Source organism: Mustela lutreola, chromosome 2, assembly GCF_030435805.1.
Source record: "Mustela lutreola isolate mMusLut2 chromosome 2, mMusLut2.pri, whole genome shotgun sequence".
In the NCBI taxonomy this organism is placed as follows: domain Eukaryota; kingdom Metazoa; phylum Chordata; class Mammalia; order Carnivora; family Mustelidae; genus Mustela; species Mustela lutreola.
Genome location: NC_081291.1, coordinates 122,919,958 through 122,944,064, shown reverse-complemented (window position 1 = coordinate 122,944,064; position 24,107 = coordinate 122,919,958). Strand labels below are relative to the sequence as shown.

Sequence of the window (24,107 nt, the reverse complement as noted above, 5' to 3'; positions counted from 1 at the left end):
GGAGTGAAATTGTGTCCAAAGTTATTAGCTTATCTTCGTGTGAAGAGCAAGGAGAACATTTTATTTCATCTAACTTTTTATAGCAATCAATTAATCCTTTGCTTTAAGGATGACAACAGAATGCCTTTACTCATTCTCATGGAAACATTGACATCTAGTGGGTCCCTGCATTAATGCAGGACAGTGCAAAGGCTGAGAAAAATGCTCAGATTTGGGGGATATGCAATATGGTGTGTTCTTTGTGATTAATTTGGCCCGCTGATTTCTTTAGCCTCTGCTTATAATTGTGGGTAAGAAATCATAATTCAAAGGAAGTTGTAGAAAACAGACTTAGCATACCTAACCAATAGCTTCCACATACCCTGTAAATAAATTCTTAATGATTATTTTTGGTTGAAGATTCAATTATTATTTGTAGGAAACAAAATGAGTAATGGTTCACAGAGTTTTAGTAATGATAGACACTAACTCTTCATGTATGTCTGGCACAGTCGTCCTTAAACATTTTAATTTCAGAGATGACTTTGATGAACAGTATGAGCATGCTGCCAAGAAATCCTATACAGGAGCAGCCGCATTAGATTCTGTGTACAATTTCAAGGGGGTTCCAACCAGTGAGCCTTGGGCTGATGAAGAACTCCTGCCTACTGATAATGATAGAAAACTCTTACAGCACTTTTACTATGTGTCAGACACCGTTCCACCTGCTCTTCATGTATTAACTCATTTAATTATCACAATTTGTATATGTAGACATTCTTATTAACCCATTTCACAGAAAAATGCAACTGAAACACAGAGAGATGAAAATATTTGCCTAGAGTCACAATACTAGCAGATTGAACTAAGAGTAAAACCCAGATAAGTTGACCAGAAAGACTGTGCTCTGTTACAACTGTCTGGTGACTCTCAGAGAAGAAACGTGGCAGAGACAGACAGACTGAATGATAGACCTTTACATGCTGCTCTCAGCATGACCAATTTCCCTAAGCAATCTCTTCAGACTAATTGTAGTCCATGCCTCAGTTATCCGGACCAGTATCACAACAGATAAATATGCATTACCTAATTGGAAAAGGAGACAGCTGTAAAAAATAAGGCAATATGCTTTAAAGCCTTTAAATGGGAGCTTTGATGCAAGTCTGAGTTATCAGGACCTTCAAGTTCTATAGCACTGGGCTGGTAGCCGTTGAGAGTACAAAAGACTAATACAAAAACATTAAACTTGAGTTGATAATGTCAGTTCTTTGGAATAAGAGATATGACAGATCTTCCCTATTTTGTTTAATGTTTACCTTTAATATTTTACCTTTGTACCCTGTACTTCATGAAGCTTCTTCAAAACAAACTTCTTGGATTGACTTTCCTATGGCCACACTGGGAGAGAAAATTTATAATGTCTTCTCCCTGACATGCAGTTCTCCTGGAGGGCAATGAAACAAGGCTAAGAAACATGCTGCATGGACCGGGTTACCAACCCCCAAAGATGTCCCTTAGTCCAGCACTAGACTGTCCTCTCTGCATCCTTCCCAGAGGTTACTAGGAGATGAGGGAAAGAGGTTGTTGGACAGCAGTAAGCCTTTCTCAAAGGAGCCTTCCCCAAACCCTAAAGCCACAACTATGAGAGAACAATGTCTTTTGGAATCCACTTCTAGCTAGAAAAAAAGAAGGAGAACTTTGAAAAGTTCTGCTTATTTCCAATGCTTCCTTTATAAACACAGGCATTCTACCTTTTACCTTGCCATGCATCTTTCCTTCTAAATGAATACAATGAAGGCTTTAAAAGTTTTATCTCCTTTTCTAGAGATTTTCCCTTCCTCATCCTCAACTCAAATACTTAACCAACCTAGAAATAGTGATTGCTGTCGCCCAAATGCAGCTGGGTTTGTTAACATAGAACTTCTGATACAGGTAAAGAGGAACAGACGTGAAGATCTATAGATGGTAAAATGCTTTCTCCAGAGTATCCTAATTAATCTAAAAGAGAGGCACGTGTGTTTTCCAATTAAGAAAATGCCTGCCAGGGATGCCTGGGTGGCTCAGTTGGTTGGGCAGCTGCCTTCGGCTCAGGTCATGATCCCAGCGTCCTGGGATCGAGTCCCACATTGGGCTCCTTGCTCGGCAGGGAGCCTGCTTCTCCCTTTGCCTCTGCCTGCCATTCTGTCTGCCTGTGCTCGCTCTCTCCCCCCCTCTCTCTCTGATAAATAAATAAAATCTTTAAAAAAAAAAAAAAAAGAAAAAGAAAATGCCTGCCAAGCAATGGGTAATGCCATATGTCTGAGCCTCTTAAATGGAAATGAACAGCCAAAAGCTTTTTGCTAAAAAAGAAAATAATTATTTGTATTTGTGGCATCGTATTCTGAACTTCCAAAATATCATCCCTGCTTTTCCATTATCTCTAATATTATCTTAGGTATGCTTGGACTTTTTGATGGTGATGTTGTAATTCTAAATCTAGAAAAAATTTCCATTCTCTACTGTCTTCAAAAACACCATATTCTCATTTAAGAGGAGAACTCAGTGGATTCCCAATATAGTTTTAAGTGATTTGTGATATTCAGTGATGAAGATCTGTGCCTCATACCTCACTACTTCATCAATTTCACCTCAAAAACCCTTATGGGATCAAATAAAAGAAAGCTCTCATAAAATCAGAATAAACTCCATATGCTTTTTCACCTTATTCTTCTCTGAGCAATGTGAAAGACTTGCTCCATAAATGTTAAATAAATAATAAAGGTCAGAGAAAGGTCATCATTTCTTTTGAAAGAGGTACATTTCTTTTGAAAGAGGTACATTTTCTTAAGCTCATCACACAGAATTTTCTAACTGCTGGGGAAACGTGCAGCTCTATTAGGAGAGAATTCTGCTTTCATTTTTCTACTCAGACTACAGAATAATGTTCTCCTAATCTAGATATCTACACAGAACCATACTAAAAGGATTCTTTGACGTAGTACCTTGTACAAATAGTACAGTTCACTACAAAGAACTAAAACTTGCAATATGAGAACGAGCCATAGTTTGTAACACATAGAACTAGACAAAGAATATTAAGTTGGTTCTAAGATTGTGTAACTCTTTGCTAAGGACCAATGGAGATTTTTTTACCAATGAGATTGAGGAACTGAGTTCTGCTTCTGTCTTATTCCAATTCTGTGGGTGTCATGTAGCTGTCGCTTTAAAATTCAGACTTGAGGGATGCCTGGGTGGCTTAGTCGGTTAAGTATCTGACTCTTGATTTCAGCTCAGGTGATGATCTCGGGTCCTAGGATGGAGTCCTGCATCAGGCCCCACACTCAGAAGGGAGTCTGGTTGAGAGTCTCTCTTTCTCTCCCTTCTCCTTCTGCCCCTTTCTTCTTTTATGCTCCCTCTCTCTCATAGATAGATAAATCTTTAATATAAATAAATAAGATTCAGATGAAGTTTGCCTAGGTACTTGTTGAAACAATAAAAATCATCCCTAATGTCACAGTATACATATGTAATTTTATAATAACTGTAACATAAATGCACAATTTTCAGTACTGGTAAATGCTCAGTGAAATGGATGATTTCATATACTTAGTATCATTCTGAAAAGTAGTTTGATATCATGATTCAAGAACCTTAAAGTTGTGAATTTTTAATCTCTTATTTCCTTTTATAAGAAATTATTCTAATAGAATGGTGAGATGTGTATAAGAAGATTCATATACACGAATGTTCTTAGAACATGGTGACGAGTTTCAAACAACTTATATATTCATCAATATTGTGTTACCATATACACTTGCTATATTACACACCTGTTAAAATCACATTTTATACAAACTATAATGAAAAGGGAAATTTTCCAAAATATATAGTTAAATGAAAGAAAGTCTGTTTATAAAACATATAATATAAATCCAGTTTAAACATATATATACATAAACATGTATACGTGGGGGAGTATATCCTATAAAAATATAAGGTTTTAAACAAACTGATACTTCTCTGGGTGAAATGATAAAGAATGGTTTCTTTAAAGTATTGCACAGAAAAATATTATCTTAATAATTAGAAAAAGCCAATATTATTTTTAAAATTAGGAGCAGAGAAGACATCTCTGCTTATATCTTTAGCTATTATTATTTGTGTCACATTATTTGTACCAGATCTTACTGAGTGATGCTTGGATGTGAATTTTCCTTAAAAAATACATACAAACAAACAAACACTATTTCAGATCATCTTCAGGAAATTTCTCAACTCTAAAATAAAGCCAAAAGTATTCCCTAGGAGGGCTTAACTATTATTAAAATATTATTAATGCATCAACTTTGTGTTAAGGCAGGTAGTTACATAAAAAGCAACTGTGTACACAAACAGTGCTGAAGCCTAATTAAAAGTTAAAGTACCAATAAGAGTAACGATATAGTAAAAGGCACTGAGATTGTTCATGTTGTTATTTACAGGCATCAGCCATGGGATTTGTTAATAAAAGTTTGCCTTAGCCAGAGAGAACTACGACATCGTAGGTTCAATTTCCTCGCTTGGCAGAAAAACGGAAATCAGGCTGGTAATCTAGGTCAGAAATTCATTTCAGACAAATCACAATTTTCTGCGTGTGATTTGCCAAGTAATTTTTCAGTTTCTTTTTCATGGTTTTCTGAGAAAAGTCCTAAAGCCATGATTTAGTTACATTACTTGAATTGGCAACAAAACTAGTCATGCAAGAGAAAAATCATTACTAATGTGTTTAAACACCCTTAAAACTGTTTCTATTTCACTTCTCCCATATTATGAGGACAATCAGCTCCACTCTAGTTTTCCAGTGCTTCTAAGAAAAAGCAAATGAAAGTCAGGTCTCCTTCAATTATCAAGAGATCTTACTCTTGGGTCTCCTGATGCTACTTACCCAAAAATGTATCAGCACCAAGCATAGTAATGCTTGCAAGCCCATTTTATTTCTTAACTCTTTTTTTTAAATATTTATTTATTTATTTGAGAGAGAGAAAGTGAGACAGAGCATGAATGAGGAAAAGGTCAGAGAGAGAAGCAGACTCCCCGTGGAGCTGAGAGCCCGATGTGGGACTCGATCCCAGGACTCCAGGATCATGACCTGAGCTGAAGGCAGTCGGCCAACCAACTGAGCCACCCAGGCGTCCCTTAACTGATGTTTCTTGATCAGCTAAGTATTTTGATATCAGTATCTATCAATCCAAAATATATTGTGGTAGATTTCTGCTTAAAAATAAATGGGAAGGAGATTTTGGCAGACCAATGCTTTCACTGAGAACAGAAAGGAAAACCAAGATAAAATATGTTAATCATCAGCTTGAAGTCAGTAGACTGTGGCAGTGGCAAAGAGAATTGGAAGGGCCATACTCCAGAGAGAAAGAATGTAGCAGAAATAAACAGACTTCTGCAGTTTCTTAACAAAAGCCCTAGGGCAATTGTTAATTTTGTGAATGGGCATAAGGATGAGAATCTAAGTTTTGAAGCCAGAAAGGGATGCTACTAGAAGATGCAGAAAGGAAAAAAACTAAGCTTTTAATAGGTATATGGGGAGCCTCAGACATATTACTGGTTTTGTCTCACAACAGTTACCAAGTTCTGAAACAGTAGCAAGCAGGAAACCAAAACCTAAACAGAAAGTTTAAAAGACTGAGAAATGCTTTAGCAGTCTTGTAAATAGACACCATTAAGAAAAGGCAACCCACAAAGTGAGAGAAAATATTTGCAATATACTCAACAAAGATGTATAACTAGAATATACAAAGAACTTCTACAAATCAATAAGAATGCATAATATGTTCCAATGGAAAACAAATGAGCAAATGATATGAACAGGTGCTTCACAAAAGAACATACCATTTGGCCAATAATAATGAAGAAAGGTGCCCCCCTTCATTAATCATCAGGATAGTGAGAATTTAAAACACAAAGCAATTACCACGACACATACCAAAATGTTAAAATTTAAAAATATAACAATCTCAAGTGTTGAGGAAAATGTAGAACAACTGGAATTCTCATTCACTGCTGGTAGAACTATAAACTGGAAAAATGTTCGGCAGAGCATATGCATATCCTTGCTCCAGCTATTTTACTACTTAGTGTAAACTCTGTAGAAATATAGAAATATATGCCCCAAAAGACATGCGAAGGAATGTTTATAATGATGCTGTTCATAACATCTCCAAACTGGAAGCAACTCAATCATCTAACAACAGCAGACTATATATAAATAAATAGTGGTATTTATGTAATAAATAAAATTCAGCAGTGAGAACGAACAATCTGTATATATAACAATGCACATAAATCTGATGGAGAGCAAAAGAAGTTAGACTCAGAAGACTGCATATGTTACAGTTTTATTGATGAAAGTTCCTAAACAGACAAAATTAGGCTAAGGTGTTAAAAGTCAGGAGAGTTCTTACTCTTAGAGGTCTAGCAATCATAAAGGGACAAAAGAGGACTTTTGGGATCTGGGTGGTGTTCTGTTTGTAAGATGGGTGCTGGTCACAAAGGTTTACTTTGTGAAATTCATTCTGCTACATTTTATTTCTACAATTTTGTGTATGTATTAAATTAAAAGTTTGCTTATGTATTGAGAGAGAGAAGCTTCCCAAGATAACTGTCAGACTGAGATCACTATCAAAATCTCAGTGTGCTATCAATTTATCTGTTAGATACAATTGAGTTCTACATTCGTGTCCATCAAACTACTGAACAAATATTAATTAAATACCTAATTGCTATACTAGTGAAAAAAACTTAAGTAGAAGATATGATCTCCAATTTCATAGTGTTTACAAAATATTTACAATCTGTTTGGGGAAATAAGACTAGAGACAAGATTAGCCAATAGAATTTGAAGTTGAAGTCTGAGCTCCTTTCTTGACACTCAGGGAGTTTTGAGTTGATAGACATTGGAAAATTCTTCCAGCCACCAAAATACCCTATGAGGATATTTTCTGCTCACAAAAATATGATATTTATTTTCAAGGATTTTTGCATTTGTGCTCATGAAGAATATTGAAGATTGTAGTTTTTTTTTTGTAATGTCTCTGGGTAATACTGGTCTCATAAATGTGGAAGGATTCCTCCTTTTTCAATTACCTGGAGAAATTTTTGTAGCATATAAACATTTGGTTAATTTATCAGTGATGCCATCTCATTTAGAATTTATTTTGTGTTCATGTTATCTTAAGTAGACCATTTAAGTTATTTGAGTCTTGAATTAACTTTGGTAGATTGTGACCTTCTAGAAATTTGTTCATTTAATGTCATCAAATTGACTGAAATAAATGTGTTAATAATATTTACTTTTTAATATCCTCAAGGTCTGTATAATATATACTGATTTCCTTTCTTTCCTGATATTTGTCATCTGTATCTAGAAGTTTATCAATTTGTTATTTTCAAAGAACCAGCAATTGGTTTCACTTATTTTCTCTATTTTCTTGTTTTGAATTAAACTTGTAAGTTTATTACATATATCTTTATATTTGCTTTGGATTTAGTTTGCTTTTGTTTTGCTGCTATCTTAAATTGATAGATTAATTAGATAAATTGATATCTAGATAAATTAGATAAATTGATAAATTAGATTTTTTTTCAGTTCAGATATTTCTCTCTTCTCATATTTCTCATATTTCTTTTCTTTTCTCATATTTCTATCAATATATAGATTGATACATATAGAGTATATAGATCACTATAGATTTCTCTATAAGTGATGCATTAACTGTATACTATAAAGTTTAATATGCTGTGCTTTTTCATTAAATTAAAACTATTTTCAAATGACTCTCACAATTTCCCCTTTGATACAAGTTATTTCAAAATATATGGTTTAATTTTCAAACATACAAGAATTTTTATATATTTTTATTACTTACTTCTAGCATAGGCTCATTATTGAGAATATGTTCTACATCAGTAAGTGTTGTGCATGGACTTGCAAGGAATGTGTGTTGTGATGTTATTAAATGGGTTATTCTCTAAGTGTCAGTTACATTAGGCAGTTGATGATACTTCTCAGGTGTTCTCTAGTCTTACTATAGATTTTGGATAATTGTTATAGGTTTTTCTGATTTTCTGTTTTTCCGTTCATTATTGACAGAGGAATGTTGACATCTTTGGCTATTTTTGTAGATTTTTCTGTTATTATTTTGAGACTTCTATCAATTTTTAAAATGTAACTCCATATATAAACACTTAAGATTGTTGTATCTTCTTGAATTGACGGCCCTTGAGGCTTAAGACTTTTGTTTCAGATAGAAGGATCTAGTGAAGTAAGTATAGTTTCTTTTGTTTTAGTTTTTTTGTTTTGTTTTGTTTTTTGCCTGTCAGCCATTGGCATCCAGTAACTTCCTGTACATCCATCCCATCATAGGTCTGGAGTGGGGAAGGACCATCTTGCTCTGCACCCACTCTCTGTGAACACTTGATAACACTCATGGAGAAGAGTCTGAGTGAGGCTGAACTCCCCTGTGCCTGGGGCTTTCTGTTTTTCTAAACTGAAATCTTTATCTACTTTTGGCTTTTAAGAAGTAATTACAATATTAACTGATTTTTTTTTTTTCTTATATGCTCCTATGGTAGCCACATATTTTTCCTGCACTTTGGCAAAGGTTTGTATCTGCCCTCTTCCTGTCAAGGAATCTGTCTCTTTAGAGAATTCAGTTTTCTTGATTATCTTGTGACCTTAGCACTCTGATGGCTTTAAGGTAAATGGTAATTTTGTAAGTATCTGGCTTTCTGTTATTGTTAGGATGGGAGCAACATTATTTTGTAGCTTTCAGAAGCAGAACTTAATTGATAGAATTTTGATTGGGATTACAATCTACAGATCAATTTTGGAGGAATTTTCATCTGAGTCTTTAAGTCCATATATGATTTATTATAAACTTGTTTTTTTAAAGATTTTATTTATTTATTTGACAGACAGAGATCACAAGTAGTCAGAGAGGCAGGCAGAGAGAGAGGGGGAAGAAGGCTCCTTGCCGAGCAGAGAGCCCAATGCAGTGCTTCATCCCAGGACCCTGGGATCATGACCTGAGCTGAAGGCAGAGGCTTTAACCCATTGAGCCACCCACATGCCCCTATTATAAACTTTTTGAGTGATTAAGAATAATTATTGTTTTTATGTTTTATTATTGTTTTATATTAATATAGTATTATAAGTACACACATTGACTAATGTTGGAGAAAACTGCCTTAATTAAATCTAGGTTTCCTCAGGGGTGATAAAGTGACAAAAGTAGGGATCAATTACGGGGCTGGAAAACAATGATATTCTCTTTTTTCTCTTTTCATATGACATCATAACACCTGTTCAAAGTCAAATAGCTCTGGTTAATTGCAGATATAGGACTAGAACACTGGTCATATTGACCTTCAGTTGGGGTCTTTCCACTACACATTACATATACTGATGTGCTTTGCAAAGATCCCTTGAGGGGCGCCTGGGTGGCTCAGTGGGTTAAGCCTCTGCCTTCGGCTCAGGTCATGATCCCAGGGTACTGTGATCGAGTCCCACATCAGGCTCTCTTAGCAGAGAGTCTGCTTCCCCCCCTCTCTCTGCCTGCCTCTCTGCCTACTTGTGATTTCTCTCTGTGTGTGTCAAACAAATAAATAAAATCTTTAAAAAAAAAAAAGAAAGAAAACCTCCCTTGAGTTCTTTCTCTTTTTTTTAAAGAAATATAATCACACACTCACACAAATTTTTCAGAATGTCAGATATGTCGGGGCACCTGGGTGGCTCAGGTCATGATCTCAGGGTCCTGGAATCAAGCCCCACATGGGGCTCTCTGCTCAGCAAAGAGCCTGCTTCCCCCCTCTCTCTGCTTGCCTCTTTGCCTAGTTGTGATCTCTGTCTGTCAAATAAATAAATAAAATCTTAAAAATAAATAAATAAACAACAAACATTTTCCCAGTTACTGCTTTCTTTCAACATAGTAAATGAAAGTTTTTCTATTCTTCATTTAAATTTATGGATTTCTAAAGGACTTCTTGAAGGAAAGGAAGGGCTGAACAGAATATAATAGTAAAAAATAACAATTAAAAAACCCCTTCGTAATTTGCCAAAAAATAGTTAATTATGGGACAAGGTTTCAATCAGATTGTCTGACTCTATAGAAGGGTTTAGCAAAAGATAGCCCACAGACTAAATCTGATCTCCCACTTAGGTTTGTAAAGTCATATTGAGGCACAGCCATGTCTACTCTATCCTGCAAGTATATCGACAGAGATATTTTAAGCCTCAAATTTAATTTATACTTGCTTACTAAAAGCTTCCCAAAACCTTTCTGTTGCTCCAAAATCCTTTATATGGTAATATAAACTATTCAAAATATGGCCCCTGCTCACTTAAGCAGATTGCACATTTGTCACTATTTCTTATATTTTGTATTTATTTCTTATATACTGTATTTCAGTTATTCATTTGATTTATTTATTCTCTTGCCTCTGGGACTTTGCATATACTCTTCTCTTTGGTCTCATCTGACTCATTCTTCCTCATCCTTTTGGTCCTATCACATAACTCATCCTTGGGAAAGACTCAGACACCCAAGAGTTCCAGGTGCTCCCATAAAACCCAGAAAATCTACTGCCACCAATAATAATGCTATTATTTTGTCTTGTAAATCAGTATTTAGTAAACTATAACCCATAGGTCAAATCCATACTTCTGTTTGAATGGCCCATGACTTAAGAATAGTTTTTACATTTTTAAATAGTCTTAACTCAAAAGAAAAGTGATATTTCATGAAATACCAAAAAATCATATGAAAATCAAATTTTATGGTTTATAAATACAATTTTATTGGAACGCAGCCACACTCATTGTTTATATATTATTGCACACTAGGGAAGGTATGATAGAGAAAATACCATCCCATGTCCCCACAGACTTCAGTATCCACAATACCTTCCCCAGTGTATGGCACAAAGAAAATACTACTTATTTATGACATGAATAATGTGTAAATAAGTGCAACTGTTTTGTCCAAAAATCAGTTATAATTAAGCATTAAGCATAGAAGCCAGCCAGATTTTCTGTTCCTAGCCAAGTACTCTTTGCTACTAGATTAGGCCCCTTTCCTTATGATTTTAGAGCACATTATTCTTAGAGGAATCATGGAATTAAAATTCCTTCCAGTTTCTACATAGGAAGAAATGTCCCTGACATGGTCCCTACATTGCAAGCTCCAATATGCTGAAGTGTTCATAAGAAACCTCCCCTGTTATGCCCACAAAGAGTAAATAATGATAGACAAGCACTTCTGCTCAAACCACTGCTTTAAAATAACATTTTGATAAGTTCAGGCACACATCAAAAGCACAGTTTATGAAAAAAGTATATCAAAGCAAGCACCGTGATTAACCATATCCAGATGGGAGAAAAACATGTTGACATTTCAGCAAGAATGGTTTCAATTCAAGCCCCCCCCCCCAAATCCCCATTTATACTTTCTAGTCAGCCAAAATTTCCAGCTGCATGGATTCTCTAGTGAACAGACAGGCCAGCACATAGAATAAGGTCACTAAAGAATGTGCCAGTAATCACAAACTGTAATTAAGTGGTAATGGCCTCAACCTGAAGCTTTCTTCAGGATTAATGAGTACCTGAGAAGCTAGTAGCCTGAGGCAGCACTCATTCTGTCCAGGATGCCCTGGGATAATGTGAGTGCTATAAACAAATGTGTTTCCAACTTAAATCATCCCCTAAAATTACCTTTTCCACCTCTATATCAGAGTTAGATTATTTTTTTTATTCATTGTGGGGGGGAAAAAAGTTTAAATAAGAAAAGAGAATAGAAGGATTGAAATGGAAAAATGGTAAGGTATATCTTTCTGGTGGGGCAATGGGGGTAAATGTGAATTATATTTAGAATATCCAAATTTTAATTTTCAGATTTGCTATGAAAATAAGGATAAGAAACTGTTATAGTCATTATTACTATGACTTTTAATGCCTTGGCTTTAGTAATGGAAGAGAGGGAGCAAACAGAGCATCAGTTTAGTAAGTTAGGCAACCATCAAAATATTAGCCATCATTTATTTGCTGCCTACTCTAACACAGGCAATTAATGTCTCATCCCTTGTAGGCTGAGCATCATTATCTCCTTTTTATAGGTAAAGAATCTGGGAATCATGGAGGTTAAGTAACTTGTCCTAGGTTGTCTTAATCAGTGTAGGGGTTAGGATTCAAGCCTAGGTTTCTCTGACTTTAAGACTTAAACCCTAAATCACTATTTACTCTGACCTCACTGATCTGAAAGGCCTCTGTCAATCATTTGGAAGTAATGAGATCGATTTTTCAGGGTGAGATTTCCAAAAGAGAAATGGAGCTAGTGGTAGATGATCAAATGGTAGATGTGGTAGCAAGTGGTAGGTGATCCCTACATGCTTTTAAGGGAAACTGTTACATATATCAGGAAACGTAAACGGAAAAAGCTCAGGAGTGATAGAGATTTTTAAGGTAGGAGTCTGCTGTGTGGCATCCTTAAGGCTTGGTATTGCTTCCATCTCTTGATATGAATGTAGAAGCCTTAAACAACCATAGTTTCCATAATATACCCCATGCTCCCACTAGCCCCATCTGACTCCATAATGTCTGAAATTTCTTTAATAAAAATCTAAAGTTTAACTTTTTTTAAAATTTTTTATTTTTTATAAACATATATTTTTATCCCCAGGGGTACAGGTCTGTGAATCGCCAGGTTTACACACTTCACAGCACTCACCAAAGCACATACTCTCCCCAATGTCCATAACCCCACCCCCTTCTCCCAATCCCCCTCCCCCCAGCAACCCTCAGTTTGTTTTGTGAGATTAAGAGTCACTTATGGTTTGTCTCCCTCCCAATCCCATCTTGTTTCATTGATTCTTCTCCTACCCCCTTAAGCCCCCATGTTGCATCACCACTTCCTCATATCAGGGAGATCATATGATAGTTGTCTTTCTCTGCTTGACTTATTTCGCTAAGCATGATACGCTCTAGTTCCATCCATGTTGTCGCAAATGGCAAGATTTCATTTCTTTTGTGGGCTTCATAGTATTCCATTGTGTATATATACCACTTCTTCTTGATCCATTCATCTGTTGATGGACATCTAGGTTCTTTCCATAGTTTGGCTATTGTAGACATTGCTGCTATAAACATTTGGGTGCACGTGCCCCTTTTAAAATAATGGCACCTGGTATGGAACATAAAACTCCAAACAACAGAAAACTGAAGTACCACCTCCCTATTCTATTAATGGAGCCTAACATAGCATTTCTTTCTCCTTTGTAGGCTTTTATATATCTTTTTCAGTTGTTTGATCCTGTGCTGCTTTATGGAATGAGGTTCTCCCAGATAGGTCCTGCAATACCTTCTGCAGTAGCTCACAGAGCTTACTGCTGAAGACCAAGCTGCCTAATGCAGTGTCCTATCTGCTCCCTTCTTTTACTTGCCTCATGACTTCTGGTCTGCCACAAACTCTTATTTCCATGTCTGGCTGTCATTTATGGTTTATTCTTATATCTTTTCTGTGCCTTTGGTGAAAAATAAGGAAACTGCATCATGATTCCAATCTGCTGAGATCAATTTGGATCGAGATTCCAGAGTATTCACAGTATTTTCCAAATCCATTCTATTTGCATATTAATCAGTCTGTCATAAATCTCTTGATTCATAATATTGATTAAAATATTGAAGGCATGTTATTATCAAGCCTATTCAGATCAATAATTGCCTAACACCTCACCACTTTCTAAAATGTGATCTCAATAAAAGAATTCACAGGAAAAATAGACATCATTAACTTGGATACTCCACAGGTTGAAATTACAGAATCACCTTATCCTCTATGATATGTCCTCTTGATGTATAATGTTTCTCCTTTGTAAAAAGTCATGCTAGAAAGATTTTATAGGTCTTGAAGAAAATAGTTATGAGATACTATCATAAACCAGTTTGTATCAGAGCTCTGTTGAAACTATAGGTAAATAATTTATTATTGAATTAAAGTAAAAATGATGCCACAGACCTTAACATGTGCCCAGCCATCCATTCATTCAATTAATGGATACTTACAAAACACTGCATCAGACAGGCATTATGCTAAGCATGGAAAATACAATGATGATCAAGACAGATCTATTCCCTTACCCCAAAGATCTAAGAGTCCACCAGGGAAGAGAGACATCAATGGAGAAATGATAAAAAATTATCCTATATACACTAATGAGGAGTCTTTCTACTAATTATACTGCATCAGTATGACATCATATGAGGAGAAGTATATACACTGTCAAATTTCAAAATGCTTGTGGATACACACATTTAAGAGGGATATAGAGAAACTAGAATTTTATAAGAGAGCACATCCTGGAGGCTAAGGTGACATGAAATAATGCTATATGAAGACTAATAAAAAGAATGGAGATGATTAGTTTAAAGAGGGATGAACATTTTGTCACCAGACCTCTGATGGTTGGAATGTGACAAAGGGAGATGATCTGATTTGTAGGGTCTTACAGAATTGAACAGAGGACAATGAGTAGTAACCAGGAGAGAGCAGATTCCATCTCAAAAGAAGAAATGTTTTTATATCTGAACTGTATCAAGATTGAGTGGGTTTCTCATGAAACAATGAGATTTCCATTAGTGGACTGTTTCATCACACATTGTCTCATCTCTTACAAGGATATTTCAAATGATTTTCAACTAAAAAATCCACAGTAGGATTAAAGGGTAAAAAGCCTCCCAGACCCGAGGTCTTACAAATCATACCTTATATACTTTAAACTATTAGATATATAGAGTCTAAAACATGTCTAAACATATATAGAGTTCTGAAACATGTTTACTACCCCTTAATTATAATGCCAAATTTCTGTTATTTCCTTTTAATTGACTATTCAGTTTTATGTTGTTATTTTACACTGTAAGTGTTTACATTTTAAATTATAAATTAAGACCTAATAATTCATTTTAACGTGAAATTATGTGACCATTTTAAACATATTTTAAAAATAGGAAAAGTTGATGATTAAGAGTCCCTTATGGTGTCTCAGAGGAAGCAAGATGGTGGAGGAGTAGGAGACTGAAATATCATTAGGTCCCAGGAGTTCAGCTATATAGTTATCAAACCATTCTGAATACCTACAAACTCAACAGGAGATAGAAAAGAAGAAGAGCAGCAGTTCTAGGAGAAAAAAAAAAAAAAAAAAAAACATTAGCCACTTTCCAGAAGATAGGACATGCAGAGAGGTGAATCTGAAGCAACAGGAAGGTAGCCTGTCAGGGGAGGGGTGGCTCCTGGCAAGTGAGAAAGCAGTGTAGCACAAAATCGGAACTTTTAGAATCTGTTCCACTGAGGGATGTCACTCCAGAGGTTGAGTGGGGAGGGTGGGGGGGGGAATTTTGGGGACAGTGTGATCTCAGGACCCACAGGGACACAGAAAGACCTGGGGTGTCTGACTGTAGCAGAGCTCCCAGGTATTAGAGCAGGGAAGCCAGCTACAGAGAAGGAGCCAAGGAGTGGGATTAATTGGGATTACCTTACCAATTTGGAATTACCTTAAACCATGATCCAAGTCACATTGGGCCACTGTTCTTCAAGCAGGGACCCTACAAGTGGTGGATACGGAGAGACCCCCCCACACACACACTCTGGGAGGAACAATGTGACAGCACACTGCAGGAATCTGCTGGGTTTGAAGATTCCATGTGGGGTCATACACCAGAGATAGAAATGCTCAGTCAGAGGCTGTGTGAGTTCAGAGTGTAGCCGGAGACCAGGGAGATGGGAGGGATTGACTTCTTTTCTCTGAGGGCACATTGAGGAGTGGGGCCCTGAGTGTATGGCTCCTATAGGGCCGGATATTGGGAGGTCACCATTTTCATTACCATCCTCCAAAGCTGTACAGAAATCATTCAGGAAACAAAAACTACCAAGAGTGAACCCAAGCCAATTACTGGCCCCTGGCAAGGGCAGTGCATTTCTGCCTTGGGCAAAGACATTTGAGAATCACTGCAAGAGGACCCTCCCACAGAAGAGCAGCAAGAACATCCACCCAAGAACCAAGTTCACTAATCAATGAGAACTGTGGAACTCAAGAGCTAGGGGAAAGCAACACATAAAATTCATGGCTTTTTTCCCCATGATTCTTTAGTCTTTTAAAGTTAAATTTTTTAAGGTTTTTTTTTTTCTTATTCTATTTTTGTTTTATTTTTCTCTTTCCTATTTTAACATTTTTAAACTATTTTACCAATACTTTTTAAAAAAATCTTTTAAAAGTTTCACCATTATAGTCATATTTCATCCCTTTATTGTATTTGACCTTATTTTTTGTATACAGATAAGGGTTTTTTTTCTTTAAAATTTTGGGATACATGGGCACCTGGGTGGCTCAGTGGGTTAAAGCTTCTGACTTTGGCTCAGGTTATGATCCCAGAGTCCTGGGATTGAGCCCGCATTGGGCTCTCTGCTCAGCAGGGAACCTGCTTCCCTTCATCTCTCTCTGCCTACCTCTCTGCCTACTTGTGATCTCTGTCTGTCAAATAAATAAATAAAAGTCTTTAAAGAAAATTTGGGTATACAGTTTCTTTTAATAGAGCAAAACATAACTTAAATCTAGCATGTGGCTTTGTTCTACTCTTCAGCCTGATCACATTCTTTCTTCTTTTTTCTGTTTTTAGCCAACTTCCTATCTTATCAATTCCTTTTTTAGAATCTTTTTATTTTTCATCTTTACAGTCATATTCCATCACTTCATTGTGTTTACCCTTATTTTTGTATCCGTATAAGTTTTTCTTTCTTTAAAATTTAGGGAGGTATTTTTTTCTAAGAGACCAGAATACAACCAAAATCAAGTATGTGGCTCTGTTCTATTCCTCAGTCTAATACGTGTGTGTGTGTGTGTGTGTGTGTGTATACATACATATGTATATATATATATATATATATATATATATATATATACATATATATGACCCCTGGTTTTGGGTCTCTTCTGATTTGGTTAGTATATTTTTTTCTGGGGTCTTTGCCACCATTTTAGTATTTTGTTCTCTCATTCATCTATTCTTATCTGGATAAAATGACAAGGTGGAAAAACTCACCACAAAAAAAAGAACAAGAGGCAGTACCAACGACTAGGGACCTAATCAATAAGGACATCAGTAATATGTCAGAATGAGAGTTCAGAATGATGATTATCAAGTTGCTAGCTGGGTTTGAAAAAAGCATAGAAGATATTAGAGAATCCCTTTTTGGAGAAACAAAATGCCTTTCTGGAGAAATAAAAGAACTAAAATCCAACTAAGTTGAAATTTTAAAAAGCTTTTAATGAGGTGCAATAAAAAATGGAGGCTCTCATTGCTAGGATAAATGAGGCAGAAGAGATAATTAGTGATATGGAAGACCAAATGATGGAGAACAAATAACCTGAGAAAAAGAGAGACAAACAACTATGGAACCATGAGGGGAGAATTCGAGAGATAAGTGACACCTAAGATGTAACAATATTAGAATACTTGGGATCCCAGAAGAAGAAGAAAGAGAGAGGGGCAGAAGGTACATTGAAGCAAATTATAGTAGAGAATTTCCCTAATATGGCAAAGGGAACAAGCATAAAAAATCCAGGAGGCACAGAGAACACCCCTCAAAATCAATAAAAATAGGTCCACACCCCACCATCTAATAGTAAAACTTATGAGTCTTAGTGACAAAGAGAAAATCCTGAAAGCAGCTCTGGACAAGAGGTCTATAATATCCAATGGTATGAATATTAGATTGGCAACAGACTTATCCACAGACCTAGCAGGCCAGAAAGGACTGGCATTATGTATTCAGAGAACTAAATGAGAAAAATATGCAGCCAAGAATACTATTTCCAGCTAGGCTGTCACTGAAAATAGAAGGAGAGATTTAAAAAAACAAATAAACAAACAAAAAAACAAAAACAACTTCTAGGACAAACAAAAATTAAAAGAATTTGAAAACACCAAACCATCTCTACAGGAAATATTGAAAGGGGTTCTCTAAGCATAGAAAGAGCCTAAAAGTAACAAACCTTAAAGGAACAGAGACAATATACAGTAATAGTCACCTTACAGGCAATACAATGACACCAAGTTCATATCTTTCAATAGTTACCCTGAATGTAAATGGGCTAAATGCCCCAACCAAAAGACACAGGATATCAGAAAGGAAAAAACAAAAACAAAAAAACAAGAACCATCAATATGCTATCTATAAGAAACTCATCTTAGTCCCAAAGACACCTCCAGATTTAAAGTGAAGTGGTGGAAAACAATTTACCACACTAATAGACATCAAAAGAAAGCTGGGGTGGCAATCCTTATATCAGATAAATTAGATTTTAAGCCAAAAACTATAATAAGAGATGAGGAAGGACACTATATCATAATTAAAGGGTCTATCCAACAAGAAGATCTAACAATTTTAGATATCTATGCTCCTAACATGGGAGCAGCCAATTATATAAACCAATTAATAACAAAATCAAAGAAATGCATTGACAATAATACAATAGTAGTAGGGGACTTTAACAGCCTTTCACTGAAATAAAGCAAAAGATCAACAAGGAAATAAAGGCTTTAAATGATATACTAGACCAGATGAACATCACAGATATATTTAGAATATTTTATCCCAAAGCAACAGAATACACATTCTTCTCTAGTGCACATGGAATATTCCCCAGAATAGATCACATCCTGGATCACAAATCAGGTCTCAACTGGTACCAAAAGATTGGGATCATTCCCTGCATATTTTCAGACCACAATTCTTTGAAGTTAGAACTCAGTCACAAGAGGAATATTGGAAAGAACCCATATACATGGAAGCTAAAGAGCATCTTACTAAAGAATGAATGGGTCAACCAGGAAATTAAAGAAGAATTTTAAAAATTCATGGAAACAAATGAAAATGAAAACACAACTATTCAAAATATTTGGGACACAACAAAGGCAGTACTGAGAGGAAAGTATATAGCAATACAGGCTTTCTCAAGAAACAAGAAAGGTCTCAAGTACACAACCTAACCCTACCCCTGAAAGAGCTGGAGAAAGAAGAGCAAAGAAAGTCCAAACCCAGCAGGAGAAGAGAAATAATAAAGATCAGAGCAGAAATCAATAAAATAGAAACCCAAAGAACAGGTGAACAAATCAACAAGACTAGGAGCTTGTTCTTTGAAAAAATTTCTAAGACTGATAGACCCCTGGCCAGATACATCAAAAAGAGAAGAGAAAAGACCCAAATTAAGAAAATCATGAGTGAAAGAGAAGAGATCAAAACCAAAACCAAAGAAGTAAAAACAATTATAAGAATATATTATGAACAACTATACACCAGCAAATTAGGCAAACTGGAAGAAATGGATGCATTTCTAGAGACATTTAAACTACCAAAACTGAACCATGAAGAAATAGAAAACGTTACAGACCCACATCCAGTAAAGATATTGAAGCAGTCAACAAAAATCTCTCAAAAAAGGACCCATGGCCAGATGGCTTCTCAAGGGAATTCTACCAAATATTTAAAGAAGAATTAATACCTATTCTCCTGCAACTGTTTCCAAAAAAGAAGAAGAAGAAGAAGAAGAAGAAGAAGAAGAAGAAGAATGAAATGGAAAGAAAACTTCCCAACTTATTTTATGGCTTCAAGTTTGGTTCAACATCTGCAAATCAATCAATGCAATCAATCAATCTGCAAATCAAATCAATACATTAACGAAAGAAAGAACAAGAACCATATGATACTCTCAGTAGATGCTGAGAAAGAATTTGACAAAGTACAGTATCCTTTCTTGATCAAAACTCTTCACAGTGTAGGGATAGAGGGTACCTACCTCAATATCATAAAAGCCATCTATGAAAAACTCACAGCAAATATCATTCTCAATGGGGAAAAACTGAAAGCTTTTCCCCGAAGGTCAGGAACACAGCAGGGATGTCCACCATCACCACTGCTATTCAACATAATACTAGAAGTTCTAGCCTCAGCAATCAGAAAACAGTAAGAAATAAAGGGCATCCAAATTGGCAAAGAAGTCAAACTCTCACTCTTTGCAGATGATATGACACTTTATGTGGAAAACCCAAAAGACTCCACTCCAAAACTGCTAGAACTTATACAGGAATTCGGCAAAGTGTCAGGATATAAAATCAAGGCACGGAAATCAGTTGCATTTCTATACACCAACAGCAAGAAAGAAGAACGAGAAATTAAGGAGTCTATCCCATTTACAACTGTACCTAAAACCATAAGATACCTAAGAATAAACCTAACCAAAGAGGCACAGAATCTATACTCAGAAACTATAAAGTACTCATAAAAGAAATGGAGGAAGACACAAAGAATTGGAAAAGCTCATGGATTGGAAGAACAAATATTGTGAAAATGTCTATGCTACTGAAAGAAATCTACACATTTAATGCAATCCCTATCAAAATGCCATCACCTTTTTTCAAAGAAATGGAACAAATAATCCTAAAATTTTTATGAAGCCAAAAAAAGACCATGAATAGCCAGAGGAATGTTGAAAAAGAAAACCAAAGTTGGCAGCATCACTATTTCAGAGTTCAAGCTGTATTACAAAGCTGTAATCAAGACAGTACAGTACTGTCACAAAAATAGGCACATAGATCAATGGAACAGAATAGAGAGCTCAGACATGGACCCTCAACTCTATGGTCAACTAATCTTCAAGAAAGCAAGAAAGAATGTCCAATGGGGGAAAAAAAAAAAACAACAACAGTTTTCAGGTGCCTGGATGACTCAGTAGGTTAAAGCCTCTGCCTTCAGCTCAGGTCATGATCTCAGGGTCCTGGGATCAAGCTCTGCATTGGGTTCTCTACTCAGCAGGGAATCTGCCTCCCCCTCTCTCTCTGCCTGCCTCTCTGCCTACTTGTGATCTCTGTCAAATAAATAAGTAAAATCTTTAAAAAGAAAAAAAAAGGAAAAAAGACAGTATCTTTAACAAATGGTGTTGGGAAAATTGGACAGCCACATGCCACATGCCATTTCCTTACACCACACACAAAAATAGACTCAAAATGGATGAAAGATCTCAATGTGAGACAGGAACCCATCAAAATTCTTGATGATAACACAGACAGAAGCCTCTTTGACCTCAGCTGCACCAACTTTTTCTTCCTAGGAACATCACTAAAGGCAAGGGAAGCAAGTTCAAAAGTGAACTATTGGGACTTCATGGAGATAAAAAGCTTTTGCACAGTAAAGGTAACAGTCAACAAAACCAAAAGACAACTGACAGAATAGGAGAATATATTCACAAATGACATATCAAGTAAACAGCTAGTATCAAAAATCTATAAAGAACTTCTCAGTACAACACCCAAAGAACAAATAATCCAATCAAGAAATGGGCAGAGGACATGAACAGACATTTTTGCAAAGAAGACATCCAAATGGCCAACAGACACATGAAAAAGTGCTCCACATCACTCAGCATCAGGGAAATACAAATCAAAACCACAATGAGATACCACCTCACACCAGTCAGAATGGTTAAAATTAACAAGTCAAGAAATGACATATGTTGGCAAGAATACAGAGAAAGGGGAAGCCTCCTACACTATTGTTGGGAATGCAGGCTGGTGCAGCCACTCTGGAAAACAGAGTGGAGGTTCCTCAAAAAAGTTGAAAATAGAGCTACCCTATGACCCAGCAATCCCACTAGTGGGTATTTACCCTAAATATACAAGTGTAGTGATCTGAAGGGGCACATGCACCTGAATGTTTATAGCAGCAATGTCCACGATAGCCAAACTATGGAAAGAACATAGATGTCCATCAAGAGATGAATGGATAAAGAAAATGTGGTATATATATATACATATATATATATATATATATATATATATATATATATATATATATATTTAATGGAATACTATGCAGCCATCAAAGGAAACGAAATCTTGCCATTTGCAATAATGTGTATGGAACTAAAGGGTATTATGCTGAGAGAAGTAAGTCAATCAGAGAAAGACAATTATCATACAGTCTCTCTGATATGAGGAATTTGAGAGGCAGAGTGGGGGTCATGGGGTTAGGGAAGGAAAAATGAAACAAGATGGGATTGGGAGGGAGACAAACATAAGAGACTCTTAATCTCATGAAATAAACCGAGGATTGCTGGGTGGTGGGGAGGAAGGGGTAGGTTGATTGGGTTATGGACATTGGGGAGGGTATGTGCTATGGTGAGTGCTGTAAAATATGTAAGCCTAATGATTCACAGACCAGCACCCCTAGAGCAAATAATACATTATATGTTAATTTAAAAAATAGAAAAATAGTGATAACATTTCTAATGAGAAGAAGGTAAAAGCTGAATTTCTTAGATCATTGTTGGGGTTTAAAGCAACTGGTTTACCTTGAAAAAAATTATGTAGTTTGAAAAAAGGTCCTGTGACTTGGCAGAAGAAAATTTGAAGAAAGACATATCTGTGTAAACCTGTTCGAGTCTTTAACACCGCCCTGTGACGATGACAGCCAGCCTTAGGAGAACATTAAGAAGCTGGAGAAGAATACAACGTTCTATAGCCAGTGTATGTTATGAATAGCCAGGAGAACTTAGATATTTGGAGCTATTAATCAGGAAAGCTAGATTAGTAAAGCAGTTGAAATGACTCAGCAGGTAGAAAATCTGAAGAGAGTGCATGCCAAAAAGCACACTGAACTAGAAGAGCCAAAACAGGTTCTTTTGCAAAATGAAGTCATTAACTTTCTTATAAATAAGATGACTGCCAAGTTTTTAAAAAATTTTCCAAATACCATGCATTTTCTCTTCAAAGAGTGACCACTGCCTCTCTACCCAGAAACATTAGAAATGTAGGAATGGTGGCTGGGATGGTCATGCAGTTGGCATATTATGGGGTCATAGAAAAGTAAACACCATCCCTCCTTACATGGATTTATGAGTACCTATTCCTAGTCAGATACTGAAGAAGAAAAATGTGAACTAAAGACTAAAGGAGAGTTGGAACCATCTGGAAAATAAATAGTATAAAAGACAAAAAGGTCAAACCAAATTTTTCTGAAGATAAATTATCAAAATGTTATGTCTCTTTGCTTTAGGCATGGTAGTCTCCTGGACAAGACTTCTGCCAGAAAGTCTACTAAGGCACTCTGGCTTTCTCTTGTATCCACTGTACTATATGTAGCTTTGATGAGCTTCCTCATAGGCCAATTTCCCCAGATGTCTCTGGCTACCACTCCCACACAGGACAGGTTCCCCTGGATGTCTCTAGAATGTATTTTGTACAGTTTTCAGACTTCAACCCAATGAGCCACCATCCATGTGACTATAGGACATCCTGATATGCGTAACTTGATTTTTCAAGTTTCAGTATATGAACTCTGCAAGTTAGTAACTTTCATCTGAGAAATTATAACATGGAACCAGAGGTTCTCAGAATTGCTGCAAGATATTTTATATTTCCTTTTTTTTTTTAGATTGTTTATTTATTTATTTGACCGACAGAGATCACAAATAGGCAGAGAGGCAGGCAGAGAGAGAGGAAAAGAAGCAGGCTCCCTGCTGAGCAGAGTGCCCAATGCAGGGCTTGATTCGGGGCTCGATCTGAGGACCCTGGGATCATGACCTGAGCTGAAGGCAAAGGCTTCAACCCAGTGAGCCACCCAGGTGCTTCTTCTTTTTTTTTTTTTTTTTTTTTTTTTTGAGATTACTTCCCCAGTTAAAATACAGTAAGGGGGGAAAAGCCTGCCTATGACTTTTTTCTGCCTCTGAACTTTTTTTTTTTAAAGATTTTATTTATTTATTTGACAGACAGAGATCACAAGTAGGCAGAGAGGCAGGCAGAGAAAGAGGGGGAACCAGACTCCCTGCCAAGCAGAAAGCCGGATGTGGGACTCAATTGCAGGGCCCTGAGATCATGACCTGAGCTGAAGGCAGAGGCTTTAACGCACTGAACCACCCAGGTGCCCTGCCTCTAATCTTTTAATAAGCTTTCTGAGGAAGAGATATATAAGATGTATATTGTTTGTTAAAACTTATTGAAATAAAGAACCAATGAAATCTTTTAAAAAAGGAAAAGTCTTTTAAAATATGTGTCAACA

General features: G+C 36.2%; 1 pseudogene; it reads left to right on the top strand.

Moving 5' to 3' along the window:
• The first annotated feature begins 433 nt into the window (after window positions 1-433).
• Window positions 434-23,316, top strand: LOC131825582 (inositol 1,4,5-triphosphate receptor associated 2-like; annotated as a pseudogene).
• The last annotated feature ends 791 nt before the right edge of the window (window positions 23,317-24,107 follow it).